General features: G+C 38.4%; 1 protein-coding gene across 5 annotated transcripts in view; it reads left to right on the top strand.

Annotated features, from left to right (window-relative positions):
- Window positions 1-195: 195 nt before the first annotated feature.
- Window positions 196-6,541, top strand: part of CDH8 (cadherin 8) — a 151,092-nt gene continuing 144,746 nt past the window's right edge. For 4 of the 5 annotated variants that reach the window (XR_008579161.1, XM_054840965.1, XM_054840969.1 and 1 more), the window contains exon 1: window positions 203-542. The gene's annotated coding sequence lies outside the window, so the exon portion shown is untranslated. Of the gene's footprint in view, window positions 543-6,541 lie in introns of all 5 variants that reach the window. The other variant, XM_054840964.1, reaches the window with a different exon arrangement.

The raw sequence follows: 6,541 nt of genomic DNA, 5'->3' as shown, positions 1-6,541 counted from the left end.
CACGGCTCCGGGGAACGAGTGGCTCCACGGTTTGTGGAAAAGTTGTGTGCTTACCAGGTTAAAGGCGGGGTGAGGGGGTGCGAAGGAGAGGGAGGAGGAAAAACCACCACCCAAAACTGCTTACATGAATTTCCAAGCGCTAGACCTGCCTCCGAGATCAGCCCAATAAGAGCTGTCAGGGGAGGCTCCTAGCTCACTTTTCCACATCACTTCACAGTTACATTTTGCAGGCAGGCACGTTGGAGCGCTCAGACCCGGAATTCGTGGATTTATTTGGAATATTCCTGCTTTCCTGGAGACGTGCTGCTGCCGCTGGCTTGTGCAAAGAGAGAAATTAATAACTGCACTTTAGCATGCAGGCACAGAAACCCGAGAAGCTAAGTAACCAGCATCTCCTCCAGCATCAGCAGCCTCAAAAAGCATGAAAAGAAAATCTGGAGAATCCTGCCTGTTCACAGGGACTGACTAATGTTTTTTACCTCACCCTTTCAATCCGGGTGTGAAGTGGCTGTCAGCAAGCGGTTTCCTTGGTCCTTGAAAGAGTGAGTATTCATTTTATGAATATTATTTATGTCTTGCTGGCAGAGGGCTGTCTCTGTAGATTTCTTTTTGACTTAGTGTCTGTGTTCTTGCAAGGTGCACTGTGCATGTACCTTCCTTGTTAATAGGTACAGTATTAGGCTGAACTGTATTGGCTCATTAAGTCAGATGTTTTGAGATTCCTGATAATGAAAATGTCATGGGATGTTAGGATTTTTTTTATTCCCTTGGGAGGAGGAGGAGGAGTGGTGGTGGTGTGGCTATTTCTCTTCCTGTTTTGGTTTTTTGGGGTGGGTTTGGTGGTGGTTTTTTTTTTTCTTCCTTTCTTTCCCTTCCTTTAAAGGATCAGGACTTTAGATCACAGAGGGTTGCTTCCAAGGCTGGAGAACCTGTTTCTTCTTGTTTTCTTATTTAGCACAATAAATCTCTGGGCTATTTCACTGTGTTGAATAGATGCAGGGCTGCATTCATGCATTGAAATAGATTGCAGTTTTCGTGCTGAGAATAAAAATCACCCACCAGCCAAATATGTAAATGAAGGAGGAGGAGGCTGGAAGAACCGGGGGGGGGGGAAGTCCCCCAGATTTATCAATACCTTCCTTCCCCCCCAAAGCTCTGCACCCCCTAGGTAAATAAATTAATAGGAATGGTATGATAGCTTCCTTTCCTACTTTCCGAGGGGAAAGCATCCCAGAAATACTTCTCTTCCTCTTAAAAGCTGAGATGGGAATGAATCATTAGCCATAACTAGCTAGGAGTCATCCCTGTCCCACAAGTTATTTTCCTTCCCTTTCTTTGGTTGACTAAATAGATAATGCACCCAGCTGAAACTTCGGAGAGGGAGAAAGACCCTTAGCTCCAGTTGCTCGTTAGTTGCATCACTGCCAAGGCTCCCAGAGAAGAAATGCAGGAGTCTGTCGACCCCTGAAGCTGACTGTTCCACTAAACACTTCATCTCCTCTTTGAGGAAGGCAGAGGAGTAACACGTACTTACATTCTGCTTGGCCACAGTATCTGTTGGGTAGCAGCATCCCAATCAGGAGCCCCGACCTGTCAGACAGCATCCCTGCTAGACAGTATCAGACCTGTACACAGTGCTTGGCTGGGGAGCCTGGGAGGCACTGCAAAGCTTGACCACAGAAAGCCTATGGCAGTTTCTGTGTGGATATTATAGAAGAGATTAATTCAAATCCTTATTTAGTTACTGCCTACCGCCATGAAGGTGACACCACTTAACACAGGCAGGAATTCCTGTGTGGTTCGTTGCTGTTCAGTCATGTCTTGAATCTGTCTCAATTCAAACAGTTTGTGTTTAGTACCAGACTAAATAGAGTGGAATCAATCCAACCTGGCACATAACGGCGTTACACAAACCTGCTCGTGTTGCCAACAGGTATCAAACTCTCTACCCTCACTTCTCCCTCTTCTCTTTCAGACAGACACAAACACACATGCTCTGTTTCATGCAAGTGACTCTTTCTTTCATCTGAAAGCAGGAATAAATACTCGTACAACTTTCATAAAGGCTGATACTTCTAAACAGCCAACTCGATCGCATAAACGGCTCACTATTTGCGTCCTTGAGTATCACAGCCAGATGTTTTTTTGGGGGTGTTGATTTTAAGACACCAAATAGTGTTAACTGTTTATTGTTTAAAATCTACCATGCTAGTGCTTAGTAGGAGGGAAGCTAACAGCTGCTCACTTCAGTTTCAATTAAAGAATAGAGCTGATAACTAGTAAAGCTATAGATAAAGAATCCTCTTAACTTCACTCATCCTCTTTTGGAAATTCTTCAAGATTTTTTCTGCAATAAGGATAAAAAGAAATATATAGTACTCTTATATGAATGATATTCCTCCTCTACATTCGATACCAGACATGAATAAGAAGAGACTTCACAATAGGTTTCTTAGTAAATATAAGTAAATAATATATACATTTGGAAGACTGAAAAATTACCCTAGTGTACATTTTACCTGTCTTAAATAACATGGTAAAAGAAATTATTTTACATACCTGTGAAATTATCAAATTTCACACCCATAAAATGTGATAACATCAAAACCCAAAAGCTCTCTGTAGCGTCACCTCCAAGCCTAATTGTATGAATATCTGCGACACAAAAACCCTGGGAAGGGAAGTGATTATGTGATATTCTAGTCTAGGGTTTTCATCTATTCAGCCTTATTGTTCTACCTTACTGCATGTATAACGAGCACAGCTTTCTGTTAGCTTCTTCCTAGGCTTGCTATTTACTAACTCTCCCTTCTTTTTTTAAAAAATTGCATTCTGGCTGGAAAGAACTTTGATTTCCATGCCTAGTTGTAAGCTGAGGGCCTTCAATGTCCTTGGAGATTGAAGTATTTCATGAAAGTTGGCTCTTAAGTTAAAGGTGAACAATTTGTTAACTGAGCAGGCTGCTAGCCAAGAAACTAACTTTGGACATTTTCTTCGATATTAAAAAATCAATAAGAAGTACGTGTGCCTGCTTAACAAATGTAGCTGGTCTTAATAAGTATCCCTGTACAGGACATCTACTCCTTTTACATCTTTCATTAAAAAAAAAATTCATGCATGAGATGAGGTAGAATCCTCCTTAGACAAAGTTTCTCAGTGCTTTATCAATATATTTTTAGTCATTCCCATCTGCTCCTGCTGCTGAAGTCCAAAACAGAGTTGTAAAGGGGGAAGTAGTCCCACAATCAGATTTAAATTCACTTTCTCATTAGTAATTTTCAGAATTTTTCCAATAATATTGCGCCTTTACCAAATGAATTCATTGATCCCTGGATGCTCTATTTGTATCTCTGTTAACATATGTTGCATCGTCTTCTCTAGAAAAGATATATTTGTACTCCCTTCTTCAGAATATAGAACTCTTACGAGTAAGAACACACAATCAGCCATGAATGTAGATTTACGTCTATTACCCCTTGGAGTACTTCCTGAATTTTCTTTCTATTTCTTCTCACACAGTTGCAGATTTAATCTTTTAAAATCTTCATTTCAGAAGACCTAAGTGCCCTACAGACTTTAGCCGGGACTTTTTCAGTCACTTATTGAAATTAGGGGCCTGGAACCCACCCACTTGACCCTTGATACATACAGCTAATTTCATTTCCAAAACTTGAGAGACTTTCAAGGCAAAAAATACTGACCTCTAAGTTTAGGAACAAGACGGAAATGTGAACATGTACTTTAAGCTCTTGGTGCTGCATATAAGCGATGATTATGCATACTCTGTAACAGAAAGAAACTTCTCATGCTACATGGTGTAAACAGGTATTTTTATAGTGCATCCAATAACCATAAGATATACAGTATCTTAGCAGTATTCCTTTTCTATTCTGTTTTCCATTTTGATACTATTAGAGCCTGACCTTTTGGATATACTATCAATACTGACAATTGTATACTCACAGTATGCACTATAGTTGTATCATAAGAGTCTTTCAACTATGAGTTTAAAATAATACAAACTAAATTCTTTCAGTGGGAGGGAAACGCTAAGGCATTTTGAGCTTGGAACATTTTAAGCATCATTGCTGCCATAAGATCGCATCAATAGAATTAAATTAGATGATAGAAACTCAACATTTTTCTTAGTGTTGTTGCCATAGAAAAGGTGGCTCACTTCATAGCTTTCTTGAACATAACTGTTTGAGCAGTAGACAGAAATAGAGCAAAATAAAGTCCAATTTGATATTTCAAGTGCGTGTGTGTATAGATATATATTTTCCCCCTCAGACAGACCCCTTTGTTCTGGAATCTGTTCAGCACGTTTCTCATCTTGTCAACCAAGTAAATAACATCACCACAGTGATATTTCAACTATGCTAATAGAATTTTGTTCCCAAAAAACATTGGGGACTGGTGGTATCTGAAGTGGTAAGTGCAAGCTGAAAAGGAAAGATGATTTCTGAACCGGTTCAGTTACCCACAGATAGAGTTTAAAGCATCTGATTCCAGGCAAGAGACAGATTTCTACCTGCCTTAGTCATGAGAGTAGCCTTTGTCCATGAGTTGCAATGATAATACTTATAGAATTGATTTTCCAAGGTGTTGAACATGATGTGTCTTGTAAAAATCATTTGAATTGAGAATGATCAGCACCTTGGCTTGGATTAGAAATTAGTAAGGTCAACCAGTCCTAGATCTGAATAAGTGAAACGTTCCATGAGAAGTGTCTATCGTACCCTGCGGTGCCGAAGTCAAAGACAAGCTCAGAAAGGTGTTTCTCAGTGTGTCTTGCTCAGGTTTTTGCAACTGGATGTGGGACTTCAAAACATTATGAAAGTAGTGAGTCTTGGCAGTCATTAGTTCACAGTTTCTACTTTCTAATTTGATGTATATTTGGTTGAAGTAGTTTACTTCTGGGAAGCAATGCTCAGCCTAAGTTGAGGAACTCGGATAACCATTTAAATCCATTTCCTTTGCAGTCACTGATTATAATAATATGCATGTGTAATTTTATATTTTTACAGGGATTTGTATATTAAAAAAAATTTGAAGCCCCTAAATACTAATGCAAATGGACTGTATGCATTCAGAGGTAGTGCAATTGATTAGAGTTTTCCAACTGAGCAACGCTTTAGATATGAACCTCTCTTATGGTTTAAATGCAACAGCTATGATTGCCTTTTAAGTAACAGATCATCAGAAAATTTTTAATGTCACTGAAGTTTGGATTGAGTTCTGTATTCTAGGCTGTGGGCTTTATTTTTTTGTGTATGTCCAAAAATCAGATTCAAACAAAAGAAACAAACAAACCCAAACCACAAAACAAACCCACAAAAACCTCAACCTGGCAACTGCAAAAGTAGTAAGGTTCATGTTGGAGGATGCTAATTCTTTCCAAACAACTCATTTAATTTGATGGTAAAACTGCCATCAAATTCAATGATGCAAAATTAAAGACCTTCACTTCTAATTTCATATATTTCAGCAAAAAACATTTGGGTAGGTTTACTGCAGCAGTACTGTCTGTAGTTAGAACTAAGTCCAGTTATGTTCACATTTCTCCTTTTTAAAGATTTTTTTCTAATGTACACCCATGTTTATGCATATGGCTGGAAAGTTAATATAGCTTTCACTAAATCATGATGACCAGTCATCATTTTATATTCTTAGCTTAATCAGAATACATTTCAGGGAAATGTGTGAGTTTTTCCTTTATTATTATGTTTTGTTTATTTATGTAGAGAATACCTAATATTCTTTAAAGAAAACCAATTAAAATGAAAGCTCTGTTGTATATCAAAAAAGGACTAAAAAGGAAGCCCAGAAAGCAAGATATTTATGTCCTCCATTAATATTTAAACATTTTTTCAGCAAGTACAGGATAAGCACATCCCAGCTGCTGAAACTCTCATGATAAACGATGCCCTAGGCAGAGCATGGTTAACACCTAATTCTCAGTCACAGGCCAATCTATTTGCCTTTTTGTGAGCTTTCTTCATGTTGTGCATAACTTGCCTTCCCCTCTCCCTTTAAAAGTGATATAGGTCTTCAAATTATGTAATACACCCTTGTAAAAATGAGCATCAGTTCAGAGATGAGGTTGGCATGAGCTGAAGCTATTAAATCTATATGTAATGCAGTTCTATTTTAGTCAAAGGAAAATCTCTTTAATCAGTGGACTGTAGAGAATAAAAATTACTTCAGTTCATTTCTTCCTCTTACTATAGAATGGAAACAATGCAGATACAACTATTCTTGTCATGTTTAAGTTTCTGGACCACCTTGGTTGTTCAAACAAATCTTGACTTTCTTCCCTTTGTTTAGAGCCCGCATCATGAGCTTCTCAGCACAACGGTGTGAGGTGAACTGATGTTTTGACAAACATCAGTGGAGTATCTGACTCCCATAAACCCAAAACCTTTTTTTTTTTTCTAAGTATAAGAGGTTGAAAAGGAAGTTTGCAAATACCTTTTGTTCTACCATAGATCTAAAATAGCTATATTGTCATTTTAATGCCTATTCTTTTGGTATCAGCTGT

The sequence above is a fragment of the Grus americana genome, chromosome 13 (assembly GCF_028858705.1).
Source record: "Grus americana isolate bGruAme1 chromosome 13, bGruAme1.mat, whole genome shotgun sequence".
NCBI classification, from domain to species: domain Eukaryota; kingdom Metazoa; phylum Chordata; class Aves; order Gruiformes; family Gruidae; genus Grus; species Grus americana.
This window is presented reverse-complemented; position numbering and strand designations above follow the sequence as displayed.